The sequence below is a fragment of the Ambystoma mexicanum genome, chromosome 1p (genome assembly GCF_040938575.1).
Source record: "Ambystoma mexicanum isolate Mex_15411 chromosome 1p, UKY_AmexF1_1, whole genome shotgun sequence".
NCBI classification, from domain to species: domain Eukaryota; kingdom Metazoa; phylum Chordata; class Amphibia; order Caudata; family Ambystomatidae; genus Ambystoma; species Ambystoma mexicanum.
Window position 1 is genome coordinate 1,277,994,964 of NC_090921.1, and position 18,141 is coordinate 1,278,013,104.

The 18,141-nt window shown below is 43.1% G+C and overlaps 1 long non-coding RNA gene across 1 annotated transcript in view; it reads right to left on the bottom strand.

Moving 5' to 3' along the window:
• The window catches only part of LOC138452897 (uncharacterized), a 357,311-nt gene that overhangs the window by 112,051 nt on the left and 227,119 nt on the right, over positions 1 to 18,141 (bottom strand). The window contains exon 2 of the long non-coding RNA XR_011260325.1: positions 3,897 to 4,000. This is a non-coding gene — a long non-coding RNA (uncharacterized lncRNA). The remainder of the gene's footprint in view (positions 1 to 3,896; positions 4,001 to 18,141) is intronic.

The window sequence follows — 18,141 nt, forward strand, 5'->3', positions numbered from 1 at the left end:
CTGAATTCAACACATTCACACCCGAGTGTTTAAGCCGAATGCGTAGGCGCATCACGTATATGTCCATTGTGTCCTCTTTGTGCTGTTTTGTTGTGTGGAACACATACCGTTCATAATCCACATTGGTGCGCGATGTGAAATATTCAGTGTGAGCTATTTTGAGGTTGGTGTATGTGTCCGTGGATCCGGCTGGCAGTTCATCCACAATGTCACGCACATTTGGGCCAGTTGACTGGGTTAGAAGAGTATGTTTATTCTCCTCATCCAAATGGCCTTGATTTATACCTCGAAATCTGTCATCCACCTCCTCCATCTGGGACCCAAACTGCTGGTTTCAGACAGGTCAAAATGAGTGGGTAATTGTGTGATCAAATTGCCTTGCAGTCTTGAGGGTAGCGCTGCTGGTGGTGTGACAGGCACTGTTAGCTCCTCCTCCTCTGACATGGTGAGCCCGTATCTGGCAGTGGCGAGGCACTCTGCAGCTTCTCCCTGCCTGTGCTGTGATAGTCTGTGGCAGGGGACTCACTGATTCCTTGACTTGCGTAGCTTGCTTCCTGGTGTGGGAGCTGAAATGGTGTCTGCACAACAGTGTTGCTCTTGGCTCCTCCCAGCATGCAGCATAGGATCACTGCCCAGTGCGCACCCGAGCTCCTGAACTGCAGAGCCTTCCGTAATGCTTAAAATGTACACGCACATGTGAAAAGTGAGCCTGTGTAGGCAGCGTGGGCCTTGCACCAGGCAGTGAAAACGAAAAAAACAGCTCATCAGCGCTCCGCTCCTCCCGTGCACTGCGGCCTGCCCGCTCTAGCGTCAGGAGGGTCACTCCATTTCCTCTGGTGCTACTGCGCCTCGCGGCAAGATCTGCAGGCCGCCCCCCCTGCCAAACACCAGTCTTCGGTGCTGGCTGCCCGCGACACTGGGATTGCGGCACTCGCAAGGCCGACCGCCTCTTCGCCAATCTGGTGTCCCTCGCTGCGTATGCAGGCACCCTTGGGCGCATTTCCCCACACGACTCCTCAGTCACACACTGATACTAATGAGGAACGGAAACGGGAAGGAGCGTGACACACAACTTTATTTAAGGTGTCCCTCTGTGAATACTGACTCCCTCTTCCGGTTCCTGCCTTCTTCTTCTTCTTAATTATCGAATGCGTGGGCGAACCCACGCAGGCGCTTCCCCATCCTAAGGGAAGATGTGCACCAACCCCACCAATCAACACACAGGCCACACTTCCACACAAACCACCAGCTACCCAACCACAAACAACCACCCCCCCAATCCAACACCACCAGCCAACCCACCGCAAACACACACCCCCCACCACTCAAAACACCACCCAGCGAGCCCCGGAGACCGGCGCGCAGACCCACGAGACCCCGGCCTGCATGCCTACACATGCGCTTCAGGCGAGGCACTGCGCGCCGCCGCCCATCCACCGCGACCAACCCGAGCGACACCCACACTTCCACACAAACCACCAGCCACCAAACCACAAACAGCCACTACCCCCAATTCAACACCACCAGCCACCCTACCGCAAACAACCACACCCCACCAATCCACACCAACAGTCACAACGCCCCAAACTCACACCACCCAGCGAGCCCGGAGACCGGCGCGCAGACCCACGAGACCCCAGCCCGTACGCCTACACATGCGCTTCAGGCGAGGCACTGCGCGCTGCCGCCCACCCACCGTGACCAACCGGAGCAACACCCACACTTCCACACGAACCTCCAGCCACCAAACCACAAACAACCACTACCCCCAATTCAACACCACCAGCCACCCTACTGCAAACAACCACACCCCACCAATCCACACCAACAGTCACAACACCCCAAACTCACACCACCCAGCGAGCCCGGAGACCGGCGCGCTGACCCACGAGACCCCAGCCCGTACGCCTACACATGCGCTTCAGGCGAGGCTTCCGGTTGCTGCCTCCACACCCCATGACCAGGCATGCCCCTCCACACATGACAGTGGAGCAGGCTTCACAGAAGACATTAGAGTGCTGTACAGAGTGTGGCTAGCCAGAACTTGGGCTAGCATCTTCTAACAGTAGCAGAGTACAGTCTGTTGGGACATGTGCTTGCTGTGAGCGTCCATTGGAATTAGTCCTTGGTCAGTGCTGTTGAAAAATCCATGTTTTGAGAGAGCAAAACTGGAGAATTGTGAGGGCATTCCAAGCTGACAGGTTCCGTTGGAACCTGATCAAAAATATGGGAATTACATCTATGATGGGCGTGCAATACCTTTTAAGATTTTCCCTTGTGGCCTGAGACACAACCTTTACTAGCATTGAGAGTGTGTGATAGATTTAATTAATGATTGCCATGCTTTGAGTGTTTGAAGCTAGCTAGGGACACAAATCATCTGATGAAAACATGCATGAACATTGTCTATTATTACTTTGTTTCTACTCCCCTATGAAAAGTTTCAGGGAAGATTAATGGATCATGTCTATAATTCTCTAATGTTCTGAAAAGAACCACCTTGAGATGGGGCCTGTTTGAGAACAAAATGCAATTTGTACTTGGTGGACTCCAGAGCTCCGTGAAAACTGAAAAGGTTGCGTGGGGATGGTGTGAAATAATAAATCCGTTGACAGGGTTAACTGATTCGATAAGTAGTGTAGGCGTGACCATGCCCGTAGAACTGCTTCCCAACATTCCGTGTATGAGGAGCCCGGGAATTTCGTATGCCCCTTCATTCAGAGCTCAGGCTGCAGCCAAGTCGGCGATCTGAGGGACTGGGGGACGTATGTTCCACGTAGGACCGTCAGGCCTGCGTGACCTTTTAGAGAAGAGAAAGGTGGCGGGCTTGAAAAGAACGTCCCTTCTGCGTGCAGATCGCGTGACGCGCGTCAGCGAGTGGGAAACTGGAGTCACGTTTTTTAGAGGTCGACTCGACGTTCGGGTTGTTTTCTGCGTCACGCCTGTGGCATTCAAACCTCGTCGTTTGTGAGGACTGTATGATAGACAGGTGATGCATGGGGCCGAGGTAAATATAGCGTTCGCGTTTCGAGTTCCACCATAGAGTATTTTTTCAAATGTGGAGACAAGAAGTCCCTTGTGTTGTTTTATTCTGCTTAAGCCCAGTAAGCACACGAACACGATGCTCACGAAATGGCGGATACCTTTTCTCAATGATGTGATCCCCTTGAGCAGGTACGCCGCTGAAAGACTTTTATAGTCTGTAAAACAAGTATTTTGAGTTGTTGTTTGTCAAATTATTGGAGCGTGTTAGCTTATGTTGATGGGTGGGAACGTGCTGTAAAAGTATTACTTGGAAGTTTTAGGTCATCATTACTGAAAAATGGTCTTTCTTTATCAATGTTTCATGAGCAAATATGGCCTCCTGACTTAATGCATAGAAGTGTATGTGGATCGCCGGTAATGTGTACCAATGTATTATCTAAAAAAATCTCTACACCTGTTATTTACATGCACAACTGAATAACATCATGTCAAACTATGGGTTGTCTCCTCCTTATGATGCATTTTATACAAACATATCTGCAAAAAACAGAAACATGTATTAAAACATGAACACGTCTGCAAACATGTTCGCTAGGTATTCATAGGTAAAATGTACTATATTTTATTTAATGCATTTTTTAGGTGCATAGAAAATGTATTCATATTAACTATAACAACATCTAAGTATTTTTGTCTAGACGTGTGTCAACGGATATGATATTATGTGCACTGCGTTTAATGAACAAAATGTGAAAGTTACGTATATCGCACATTATTTTGTGATGGTGCATAAAAACGGGTGCACATTTATGTTCTGCCATTTTAATAGGTTACCCTATTGTCAAAGTGTCAGTAGAAGTCAATGACTAGATTCTTTTAAAAATACGCATGTGAGTATTATGCATATCTACCAGAATTCCTGTCCACATCACACCAGCCACTGCACTCTGTTTCCCAATTTGAAGCTCCAGAAGTGTTTATGAAGATTCTTTATCGTCTCTTCAGCCACTGATCCCTTAGATTAAACAAAATAAAAACAAGGTATGTGAGAGGGAACACCTAATAGGTTAGGAGAATGACAAATATTAAGGCATGACCATTTTTCATTTTATGTAAGACATGGTAACGTGCAACTTGGAAACCAAACTACACAGTTCAGTAGAGTTTTATAGAGGCAGTAGACACACTGCTGGAAATAAACGACATGCCCAAGCCCAACTACAAGTCCTTATTAAAGGACGTTTCAGGGGGTGTTGCAAGCTATATTGATATTGTGTGCTGAAACCTGGAAATGGTGCCCTCTTATTAAATATACTAGTTATAGAAAGGAAAGAAAATATATATGGTGTAATAATGGTAAAATGAAATGAAGACTGGTAACATTTATAGGTGACACATCAACCCTGTATTGGAAGAAATAGTAAATTGTTAGGCAATAATGAAAACCCCAAAGGAAAACCTTTGGCTAAACATGACTGCAGGAGAACTGACACCTTATTTGCCGAGAAAGAATGTCTTCCAATGTGTGCATAAAGTTAAACGTTTGGAAAAATACTTGAAACAATATAGTCGTATTTCATGTGATCTGGCTTCAAATAATGTATTACACTTGTGGAAAATGCTGTCTCACGCATTAACTTGTAGGTGTGTGCTATACAGTTGTATCTTCAAGACACTAGGACACAGAACTTCTTAAGAATTTACTATAGCTACAGAACCATATATGTAGTATCATGTCATCCTTTCATCACGGGACTCCCCGCGAGCCTCCCGTGATGAAAGGGTGATTGGAATGTGATGACGGCGGGGGAGAATGCGGGCTTCAAACAGTTGTCCGTTACTGCCTCAGCTGTGGGGCCTGATCACATAGACTGAGCTCGCCCTAATAATAAACATAAGTTTACCTTACGTTATTTGTCTCCTCGCATGACTTGATCGCTTCAAGTGGCGACGAGGATTAGTTCAGGCCCCACCGCCCCATTCATGACAGCGCTACTGCTAGCAGACATAATCTGCAATTACCTGCGGGATTTCTACATATCTGAATTAGCGTAGAGCAGGCCTCGCAGCCGCTTCGGAAGCCGTGGCTGGGCCGCTCCGCTCCAACGATCAGCTGCTACATGAGCGTATAGCAGGACACGCAGCTGTATATTAAGCTGTGGCCGCTTCGCTCCAACGGATTCCTACCTCTGGGTTAAATATGAAGTGAGTGCCGTGCAGATTCTGTATGTGTCTCCTGCTCTTGTGGCGTGTTGTTTTCCTTCCGTGTGGAAACTATGACACACCCATTTCCTGCATCTGATACTACCATATTACATGTTATATAAGCGCAGAAATATACACAGGAACAAGCAGAAAATGCAATATTAACATTAGCACTGCATCAAGTCAATATATATCTGGTGCACTGTGTTATATGGACAAAAATATTGTGTGGAATAAGAGGAAGAGTCCTACTGATAATTTGAGTCATCTACTACTCCTTTGTAGTTTCTTCCATTGTCACCATGTCCTTCAACAGTGTGCCACCACCGATGTTTTTTTTGTCAGATGTTGGTGACCCAGTCTTTCCATGGAAAAGGTGGATAATATCATTTCAACATTATGCCGGGGTGGTATGTGGTCAAAATTGTAGCGTGGAAAAAAGGAAATCTCTATTGATGCTCTGTCTGGGCCCAGCAGGGCAGGAGAAATTTGAAGATCTGCCAGATTTGCCTTCTGATGAAGATATTGACCTCAATGAGTATGAACGTTCAGTGAAGAAAATGGGAAAACACTATGAAAGAAAAGTGAGTACCATTTTGGAACGGTATAAGTTTGGCAAAAGGACTCAAGGAGAAAGTGAAAGTGTAGAACAATATATTACCAATTTGAGGAAATTAGCTAAAACATGCAATTTCAATACCCAACTAGATGAGAGATTAAGAGACCAATTCATGTTGGAATGTAGGAGTAGTAAAGTAAGAGAGAGGTTATGGGCTGAAGATAATCCCAACTTAGACACAGTTTTACGTGTAGCCAAGGAAGTAGAGCACACTGAGAAATGTGTCAAGGAATTAGAAAGCAGAATGCAAAATGTTGAAATTAAACATGAAAATTCGAGAGATAAAGACAATATGCTCACTTCATCCAAGAACAATGAGTGCATAGCTCTGGTGACAGAAAATGTCAACAGGAGATACAAATCAGAAAGGAATAGCAGATTAACTTACAATGATGATAGAAAAAAAAATCAAGCCTTAGAATCAATAATAGTGATGTAAAAAGGAAGAGTCCACGCAGACGAGGAGATGATTCCAGAAGGAAGAATACCGGGAGATTTTTCAGATGTGATAGCACAGACCATTGGGCGGACAACCCAGAATGTCCCGCTCTAAAGATCATATGTGGTAAATGTAAGGGTAAGGGGCATTATGCCAGGTGTTGCAGGATGCAGAACACCTCTACTAATTGGATAGGAGATGATGGGTGTAGTGATGAAGATGGAGAAGAATGTGTGTTTGTTATAACAGACGAAGAAAATGAGCAAGAAATGGAAAGCCCCAAAGCTACAGTGTGTGTTGATGGAACCGACATGCAAATGATGATTGATCCAGGGGCCTACCCTAATACCACAGAGTCTATGGGACAAGAAGAAACACAAATACTTGCATGAACCAGACATAAAACCCAGAGCATATGGAGGTGTTAAGATAGATGTCATTGGATGGTTCTGGGGGGCACTCAAATTCAAGGAAAGGAAGGCCAATGGGAAAATATACATAACTAAAGGAGGAAGAACACCTTTGTTGAGCTGGACTCACCAGAGCAAACTCAAGGTGAAATTAGATGCCGCATCTGATGAGTCAGTGTACTCAGTTGAAAGTGAGTTTGGGAGAATCCAAGAAATCAAAGAAATCACTAGTAATAGTGACATGATAAAGGACGTTTTCAGAAAAGAGATTGGATGTCTGCGTGGATTTGTCCATAAGATCAACATGAAGCCAGGAAATACTCCTGTGGTGCAGAAGATGCGCAACATTCCACTTTCTATGAGGGAAGAAGTAAGAAAGGAGATCAAATTATTGGAGGATCAGAAGATCATTGAAAGAATAGACGCCAGTGAATGGGTTTCACCTTTGGTAGTGTTAAGAAAAAAATCTGGTAAACTGAGAATATGTGTGGACATGAGAGAATTAAATAAAAGTGTAATTCCAGACAGACATCCACTCCCTAATATACAAGAGATTGTGTCCACCATCGGACCTTCGAAATATTTTTCTACTCTTGATCTAACATCGGCTTATCATCAAGTTAAATTTCATAAAGAATCAAAAAAGATGACAGCATTCATGACACCAGATGGATTATACCAATACAGAAGAATGCCTTTCGGGTTAGTGTCAGCTGCTTCAGTTTTTCAAAGGATTATGCACAATATGTTTGAGAATGAGGAAGGAATTGTGTGTTTTCAAGATGACATCTTAGTGCATGGCATTGATCAAAAAGTACATAATGAAAGGTTACACCGGGTGTATAAGAAATTATATGAAGCTGGAATGACTCTCAGTAGAGACAAATGTAACATTAATCGCAGTGAGATTGAATATCTGGGACATACAATATCTGCTGGAGGTATAAGGCCAAAGAAACAACTAGCTGATACCATAATGAACATGCCCAGACCCAAAACAAAGGAAGAAGTACGTACATTCATTGGGATGGCAGAGTATTATTCGAAGTTTATAAAGGATTTTGCTTTGCATACAGTCCCACTTCGTGAACTATTAAAAAATAAAACATTTGAATGGAATGTAGAATGTGAAGAAGAATTTGAAAATATCAAGTCGGAATTGAACAAGGCACCATCGTTAAAGAATTTCAAGAATGGTATGAAGACTATAATTACAACAGATGCTAGCAACTTGGGCTTGGGCGCTGTTGTGACTCAGGAAGTTGACGGGAAAGAAGTCTTAATTGCTTTTGCATCAAGGTTGTTAAAAGGTGCAGAGAAGTCATACGCTGCGATAGAGAAAGAAATTTTGGCAATTAAATGGGCAACAGAGAAATTCAGGAATTTCGTTTGGGGAGTGGAGGTGGAAATTCGCACTGACCATAAACCGTTAATACATGTTATTATGAATAAAGGATTGGATAATGTGTCGAACAGAATCAAGAGATGGGTCATACTCTTACAAGAATATAACTGTAAGGTACGATATGTGCCAGGAGTGAAAAATCGTGCTGCTGATTGTCTGTCACGTCTCACTAACAACTCTGAGACAGACGATGAAAGTGAAATGAAATCAGAAATTATCTTGAATATAGAAACTCTGTCCATATCTAAAACAGAATGGGAAGAAGCAGAGAATAAAGATGAAGATATGGGTCGATTGAGATAAAATTATCCAAAGCAGTGAGAACATTAGGAAGAGTAAGTTTGAAGAATGTAATCTCATGGAGTATTGGAGAGTTGCAGATGAACTCAATGTGATGAATGACAGAGTTATGAGAGGAGATCGAATAATTCCACCTGTGGCTCTACGACAAAAGATTATTGAATTGGGTCACGAAGGACATCAAGGAATAGTAAAGACCAAACAGAGAATACGTGATGATTATTGGTGGCCAGGATGCGATTTGCAGATCGAAAGAACCATCAGAGATTGTATCCTTTGTAACGAGAGTGACAGAGTGTGTGTGGGTACAAAATACCCAATGGTAATAACGAGTATTCCAGGAAAAGTCTGGGATGAAGTAGGCATAGATATACTAGGGCCTATTTATTGTGATGGTAAGCAGAAATTTTGTTTAGTGGTCATTGATTTATTGACAAGATGGGTAGAAGTTTCAATTAAACCTAACATGAATGCAAGGATGATTATAGATTTCATGTCGGAAATATGTAGTAGAGAAGGTTTTCCGAGAAGCATATTAACGGACAACGGTGTCCAATTTGGATCCAAAGAAATGGAAATGTTCTGTACTGAAAACTCTATTGTGCATAAAAGGAGTGCAATATACCACCCACAAACGAATGGAGTAGTTTAGAGGTTTAACAAAATACCCAAGGACGCCATTCGTTGGGCCTGGGCTAATAATCTCAACTGGGAAGAAGCGGTAAAAGGAAAAATAATTGCTCATCGCTTCACGCCCCATAGTACTACTGGGTTATCACCTTTTGAATTGAGTGAAGAACGTAGAGCAAACACCAAATTGTCTCCATCCTGGTTGGGGAGGGAGATGGTCGTTAGGAAAGACTTTGGAGAAGTAGTGGAGAATATTAGGAACAGACAGATAAGGAACAAAACAGCTCATGACAGTCATGTGAAAAAGGACAGTGGTAATGAAGATCTCAAGGTAGGCAGTCTGGTGAGAATTAAACTACCCCCAGTGATGAGAGATGGACCCTGCAAATGGTCCAAGCCGGTGAGTGTGATTGAAGTTTACAAACATGCAGTGAGAGTACAGGATGGAAGAGTCTGGAATATGGAGAGGGTATGTGTGATCAAACCATGCAAAAATGTGATAACAAATGAGCTGATACATGAAGAGCAAGTAAGTTGTAAAGGGAATGAGAATGTGGAAGAGAATGATAGGCATGTGAGACTAATGTTGGATTGCATGGGGGAACGGGTGAGAATTACATCGAATAGGAATGCACTATCAAAATTTTCCTTGCCAAAAGTAAAATCAGATCTGTCACGAGTGTCAAGGACAGGAAGGATAATCCGCAAACCGGAACATTTGGAAGACTATATTTTAGGCATGGAAGATACTGAAGAACTCATTAGACTGTTTTAAATGACATTAAGTTAAGGAGGGGAGATGTGTAGTATCATGTCATCCTTTCATCACGGGACTCCCCGCGAGCCTCCCGTGATGAAAGGGTGATTGGAATGTGATGACGGCGGGGGAGAATGCGGGCTTCAAACAGTTGTCCGTTACTGCCTCAGCTGTGGGGCCTGATCACATAGACTGAGCTCGCCGTAATAATAAACATAAGTTTACCTTACGTTATTTGTCTCCTCGCATGACTTGAACGTTTGGAAAAATACTTGAAACAATACAGTCGTATTTCATGTGATCTGGCTTCAAATAATGTATTACACTTGTGGAAAATGCTGTCTCACGCATTAACTTGTAGGTGTGTGCTATACAGTTGTATCTTCAAGACACTAGGACACAGAACTTCTTAAGAATTTACTATAGCTACAGAACCATATACCAACTAGTTGGGTATTCATAAATAATGTCTGTTGCTATGTCTTTCTCTGCTTCTTTTTTCCCTGTCTCCCACTTTGTTGCTCTACCTCTCACTATTGTGTGTTTCCATGCTTGTTGTGGTCTCTTGCTCTTTATCGCTCTGCATATCCAGTCTCAGAATACTATTATTGCTGTTTCTCTCCTCTGTCTTGTTGTCTCCATTGCTGTAACTCCAGTGCCTCTCGGTCGTGTTAATTCCTCTGTTTTCTCTCACTTTGTATTACTCCGGCTCTCCCTCCTTTCCATTGCGTTCTATGTTCTGTCTGCCTCAACTTCTGCCCTTCGTTGTCCTGTGTCTCTTAGGTTCATAACAGCTCTTCCTCGTTTCTTTTTATTTGGAATTTGGTGTAGCAATAATAAATGATACAAGCTGAAAATACATTTTCCATCTATAAATATAGTTTAGTTTGAAAATTAGGGTGTGGTTCCTATTAAATGTATGCATTTTTGCTTTTGGAAGTTAGGCTGGAAATTGCAGATTTATAGTTTCCCATCAGCAGATGCTGAATTTGTTTCCATCCCATGCAAATGCTTTACCTGCACCGAATGCCAAGTATGGTAGCACATGAGATGTGTGAGTTCAGAACCATCAAACATTCACCCTCCAGAAAGCTAAGTCAGTTTTGCTATAATTCAAACCTTTTATCTCCATCTTAAACACATATCACTGCATGCAGATGCATGAGCTCAACGAGCTATTGACAGGTTTGGAACTCAAGGGTGAAATATTGACCTGTGTGGCAGGTTTATCAACCCACTGAACTAAGTTTCCTGGCAGGCTTAGTCAGGGAACTAACTGGTCTGAAAGGATTGTAGGGTTGAGTCATCGGCAGTCCCTTGCATGGCTTACCTGACATAACTTGCTCGTCCCAAGCTCCATGCCTCTTTCAATGAAATTTCCTACACAAGTAGCAGGTGATTTATAGAGGTACTAGAGATTTGGCAGTGTTGCACAATAGTTAGACATGGGAGAATCAGAAGTTAGTAAAAGCGCAATGCTGAAAACAGGATGGCTTGAACCCTACCAAAGCAATGCAGTTTTTCCTTACACTGTCCACCAGTGTGAATACTACCACCTCAGCAAAACGGAGGGGATAGCTAGAAACTTCTCTTCAGTGCTTAAGCTACATGCTGAAACTGCAAACATGTGTTGGTACTGCATCATTACACCGACACAGTTGAAAACGTCAGGTACTTTTTCAAAACATAGCAGTCCTGCTAAGGAATCTGGTTATGATGCCACTAACTGTGCTTTAGCCCTGCTGGGAATAGTGCATTGTCCCATATGGCAGCTCTGCTGAGCAGGTAGGGTACTGTGTTTAAATGTATAGCAGAACTGTTGAGAAGTACTAGTAGGGGTCGACATTGGGATTTGTTCACCAGGAGCAAAAAGCAGCTCCTGCGTATCAGGCCATAATCAGTTAGGCAGGAGCTACCGGTGGGGAAGCAGGAGCTAGTACGTAGCGCTTATCAAATTTAACTATGCACAAGACGCAAACTCTACTTGTCCATTTTATATTATCCAAATGTCCCTTAGGTGAGTTCTTTATTCTCCTCGATATACATTCCGAAACATGCACAGTTAATATCACATAGCTAGGTTTGTATGGCACCACTTGCCACATGAGTCAAAAGTAGCTCCTAGTAGTTGTTGGTTTCAAGCTAACCAGGCTCCCTTTGGCTATACCCAGGAGCTAAATAACTCAGAGCTCCTGGCAATTTCGAACCCTGTACTAGTACAGTCAACCCTACTAAAAATACAGAAAGCAATGTTGGGAATTGTTGACCTGGTCTCATTTAAAAAATAATAACTAGTCCTGATGGGGGAAGGACTGCTAATGTGCCATTCAAATTATATAAAAGTCCATCAAAGAATTGTTGGTAAATGTTCACCCTCCCTATCTGTATGAATTATACCTGCTCACAGGGACGGTGGGGTAATAAAAGTAACATTCAGACCACGCGTCCAGCCATTCCTTGCTCGCTCTGCTGTGACTAACAAGTGAATGAGCCCTTTCATGCATGCACTCACACACAGACGCACACATGCAAACACTTAGAATATTTTAAAACTTATATTATTACTAATTTAAAGGAATGGTTCGGTCAAAATTTTTTATTGCCCCTACGGGTCGGCCATGTGTTTTTAAGCCTAAATCGCTCGATTTTGGAAAAATTTCCTATGGACCTTACCCGAGTTTTCGTCCATTAAACGCACGCGAAAACAGGCACCAGTGAGCTGCCATTTTGTGATAATCCTATCATTTCCCCCATCGCCCTGGCTGACATGCTTTTGCGGCACTAAATCATATCCCCCGCCCCTGAGCCTGACATTATCAAAACATTCATATTCCCCGCCTCTCTACATGACGTTACTGTGCTGCGTAGGCAAACGCGCCCATTCGTCTTCTACGCGACTTCACACAGAACCCGGAAACCAACACAGATTAGCTCCCAACACTGCGCGCCACAATTCGGAATATGAAACTGTACTTTAAAATCAAACAGCAACACGGTAAATTTGGTAAAGTACATTTATTTGACATTAAATGTTTATAGAATATTCTGCAATTGCCATATGAACTCCGAACGTCATTTATTTTCTTTTATCTCTATCCGCAAATCCCTAAAATGTTATCGTGAGTCATGCGATCGTCCCATAAGATCATCAGAATGGTGCAGTTGTTTACATTAAGCTGCAGCTGGCGGCTGAAGAAACCGTCTGCCGGTGTCTGAAACTGGTGACAGTGGCAAAATGGGAGTATATACCTATTTTGAAAACATAAAATGTATAATTAGTCTCGCCAGCCGATCTTTATTAATATTCATTTTATTTATTACGGCCGAGCTGAAACTATTTGCTTTAAAGGATAGTGCAATGGAGTATGTTCGGCTCTAAAATCAATGCGAAAACTAACTAAATAAATCGAGGTTGGTACACAACGAGAAACGACTTTTTGTCTACATGCGTGTGGAATGTGGACCTGCATGCCCATGTCTACAAGGACGATCCCACAAACCTTTTCAAAGCTCTTCATTCATTAATTTATTCATGCATCCATTCATTAATTCTTCATTCCGGTATAAAAGCGCCTAAAGAGTTACTTACATTATATTTGCAATTTCCATTGTGTCTCTGCGTAATGCAGTCCGTAAATCCCACTGTGCTCTTGACAACGATTTTTCGTATACTGAACTAACATGAAACTCGGTCTAGTTTAAGAATTTTCTGCCTTATCGTCTCAAACGTTATTGCACCCCCCCTTCAAATGAAGTTCTTTCTGCATGGTCCCTGTCTCTCAAGGTCAAAAAACAATAGAACCTTATACTGCCAGTGTGAGTTGTGGGCCTCTTCAGGGCGCGAGCTGAAAATCAAAGCCGCTGACCTTCACTAGAAATTAGCATACATTCTTTCTTTGCAACATCCTGTAGTAAAGCCATCTGTGAGAACTTGAAGTTTCGAATCCATCTATGTAGTGCGCCTCAATGTGCAAATGCGAACTGGCTTCTCTCCCATCTGCAACGGCTCGCTTGGCACGTTCTAAGGCCCCAATTTTGTCCTTGTTGTCTGCGAGCTTTGAAGCCCCAAAGAACCATAACTATTGAGACTTTTAATTTTCTGGGGAAGATCAGGTGAAAGTATAAAGTACCCGAGCAGTTGATTTGAAAGTGAGATTTATTGTTTGTTTTATTATTTGCAATACGCAAGCCTCCCCTCGGTTAACAGTGCCCACCATTTATAAGAGATTGCGAAAATTAGTTACATCAACAAAAATATATACATACACATATGGACAAGGTCAGCAATATGAGGTGAATAGAGAGAGAATTCAAAGATGACACCCAGGTAGTTCGGCACCCAGGATGGTGAAGGTAGGGGTTAGGGTTGGCGTACTTTGTATGCACACTGTACAATAAAATGTATTTACAAAAAGACAATCGTATTACAATTATTTAAACCGGGATTTGTACTTCACAACCAGCTCTCCTTTGGGTTGACATGGCACAGTGGCAATGTTGGGTTGCAATGGATCAGTGCTCTGCACAGAAACGTTCAAAATTCCGTATCTGTGCTTCTCTAATACAGCAACAATAAGGCTTTTGACAAAGTCGAACTCCATTTCCTCATAGACTGATTTGATCACCGATTGCTTACTTCTTTTTGAAAAGGCCTTAGTGTAGCGAGGCATCCTTACATTACCCTTAGTCCTAGATTGTTCACGGCCGAGATTCTCGTTATGGGCCAAGACGGCAAGTAGAGCCCTATGTCTCATGCCCTGTATGCTGAAATGCAAGCGCTTTGGCCTGTACTTTAGGCACATATTGTGGAACACCTCCAAACCTCCTGTGTGACAGAATTCTGTCAGTCCCCTCAAATCTCTTGATAGAGTTTTATTGAAAATAATCTTCTCAATGGCTTTGTGTGTCGGTGAAGATGGATTCAACCACTTCTTCTTCCGTGCCTCCACTGGGGACAAAGGGCCATGTTCACATTGGTGGAAATGTAGGTTTTCTGACCAGCGGTGCACGTTGGTAAAGTGGTGCATCAGTGACCGCCATTTTTCAAGTAGTATTTCCACTGACCCTTCACAAGTTTTGGAGCTCCACCAAAGATGGTTGCTGATAGAATGGGACCACTCTGAAATACTTTCCAAACCTTTTTTTTCCCTGCAGCCGGGATTTTCTTATTGATTGATTTAGCAAGATGCCATACGTCAAATTGATGTTTAATATGTGGGTACTGCTCTCTCATTGTCTTGTCAATTGAAACGTGTCTGTCCGTGGCTATGAGGTCGATGTGTATTCCCCTCGATTGTAGATATTCCACTGATTTTATAAATCCTAGTTTCTCCATGGCCACTGAGGATGTACATTGTGTTACCTGCACGACCACCGAACTCACAATTTTCTTACTATCCATGTCCTGAAAGTGGTAGGTGCAGTACTTGGCAGAAAAACCAGGGCTGTCGCACTGTCCATTGCCGGCTAGCCTGAATCGTTTGCCTTCGAATGTACTTGCTAGAGACAATTGTTCAATTTTCCAAGCATCACTAATGGCCGGAAACAGATAATCATGTTGGTATTTGTAGTACTGCATTTTTTTAAATTAAATGGAGTCCCACAAACTGAAAGAAAGACTCTAACTTTCTAAAACTGGAGCCACTAAAAAGTGATGCAGCTGCACACAGTAGATTGCCTGCTGGCAGTTTCCCCAGCATCGGTTGTGCAGACCGTGAGAACGTATGATGTAATCTACAGGCGGCATGTATTGTGACGTTACTGCGTTGTTTTTGACGAGTCACATGAATCAATGGCTTCCCACACGCTTTCCCTCTGACGGAATGCCCACATTTCAGCATACTTATAATATCCATCAAACAACTGTCGAATACTATATATTTGCCCTCTTTCATTAGATTGTCATCCTGCGTCAAAGTTGATTCGGCCTGTGACGTTGAGGATATATCGCCATGTTTGAAAGAAATATCGCTGCTATCAAGTTCTGATGCGTCGGTGAATGCTGCTGCTGGTTCATTCTCTGTCATTTCAACATCTGCTACCTCAACATTGATAGGAGAACACAACATTGTCGACAGCTTTTTTGGTGGCAATTGTTTGTATTGATATATGTGTGACTTTTATAGAGACATAACAGACTGAAAGACTTTGAACAAGTGTTATTTAGTGCATGCATCATTGATAATGTGACCACCCCGCTTCACAGCGACCTGAACTTCACCCATTCCGAGCACAGGTGTCTGACGTCCATCCTTGAATGGAGACACACTTGATTGATTTAAAAAATCGAAACAACCGTTGTTAAAATATATGTGGTGTTTTATTTTGTAGCTTATTTTGATGACACAGAAATACACAAGTTTACACATTGTACAGTTCAGGTTGCAGCACAGCGAGAGAAAATCCCCTGTACTGACCGCTGTCACTCGGGAATGTTTCTCTTATGGCATGAACGGCACATGCGGGTATCACTCTTCGAACGCGGTGTCCAAGCCTCCCGTGAAGCCACCATGTAAAGGAACGATAGGCCACCAACCTCTACCACCTGTGAAAAGGAATGAAACAAACTGTTTTTAAATGACCAAGATAAGTTTAATAAACGTTTGTTGTCAATGACAATCCTTGTAACTAATGGCATTCTTCTCGGACAAATGCTATCTAGACACTGCACACTATTGAAAGACATTCATGCGTTACAATGATATGTAGATGTAATTTTGGATATAGTAGAAGACCATGAAATGGGAGTGGCATGACAAGCAGAGTATACTTACTCGTTACTCGGATTACGAGGAAGAACAGTTGCGCGAAGTTCGTGCATAAGCACCATCATTATCCTCAACACGGACCGTGTGAGGCAGGCTGCCCTAAAGTCTGGCAGCTCGGTGATGCATTGCGGTCGTGGCTCGCCTCCCGAAATTTAGGCCAAGCATCCTGAGTTTTCACAGCAGCAGCAGTTCTCCTCCTCGGTTGGCATTAGCTCGCAGTGATTGCATGTGCACCAGGTGGAAACACCGTCCATGCGACTAGGTCCAGTGTCTTCATCCGTTGATTCGTCCTGCCAACTGCTGTCCGAAGCCCCATCGTTTTCGCGTGTTTCCCTTTCCAGTAGTTCCTCCTCCGTATACTCGGGCTCGTACATGTAGGGCATTATTGTATCCATTGTGTGTTGCACAAACTAAAATAATTGATAGCGGTGGTACTGGTATCTGTCCACACGGGCTACAGGCAACGAAGGTAGCTGACCAGAGCACAGAAACGAGTCACAGAATACTCAAAATAACATAGAGAGAGGAATGGAATCGAAAATCTGCTGCTGTGTGTTGTGAAACGGTCTGTTTATACTTATTGAGGAAAGAGGCGTCCTGCCATTTCCATGGCGACACGTCATTAGCTGAAGCGCAGCGGATGTTGACACGAGACGTGCTTTGGCATTGTGAAATGGGCGGTACGCGTCTGCTGATGACAGGCTCAGGGGCGGGGGATATGATTTAGTGCCGCAAAAGCAGGTCAGCCAGGGCGATGGGGGAAATGACAGGATTATCACAAAATGGCAGCTCCATGGTGCCTGTTTTCGCGTGCGTTTAATGGACGAAAGCTCGGGTAAGGTCCAAAGGACATTTTTCTAAAATCGAGCGACTTAGGCTTAAAAACACATGGCCGACCCGTAGGGGCAATACAAATTTTTGACCGAACCATTCCTTTAACATCAAGCCTTTCGTAATGAGAAATGCCAAACAGCTGCTTGCTAAGAGGCTCTCATAAAACTGAAACGCATCAAAAACCTCAAGCCATTAAATGCCACTGATTTGCTTGTGAGATAAAGAGACTACCTAGTATGAAATGCCTATAAACCTGAAATAAATTGTCACTCAGCACATTGGCCTCTATTAAAACCAATGAAAACAGCAGCGATAAACAACACAAAAGTGAAGCTCTTGCTAGAACATACATTTACACTGTACTACACCAATCTTCAAATCGGGCTCAATAAGAATGCCAATTTTTATGGAACTTCCTGAAGTGTCAAAGCAATTTGCAATTAGCGATGCAAACTTTTTAAATAACATTATAACACAGAAAATCAAAGCATCTGAACAAAGTGAAAAAAAACACACTCATTTATTTCCAATGTTACACATTACAGACTCTGCCTTCGCTAGATGGAATAACCAATACAGGAAAGCGTTAAATAAACAGATTATATGTCAACCCAGTTGGATGTCATTAGTGAACGCCATGATTTATGGGGTGCTGCCAAAAATGGCCTCGTAATGGATACGAATAGGAAAAAGAAAGGTGTCATATTCATAAGAATTAAGTGAGTAAAAACGTCAGATACGCACTTTATCTGGAGGGCTGCCCCTGGCTCCCTCCTCACAATCACTTTGC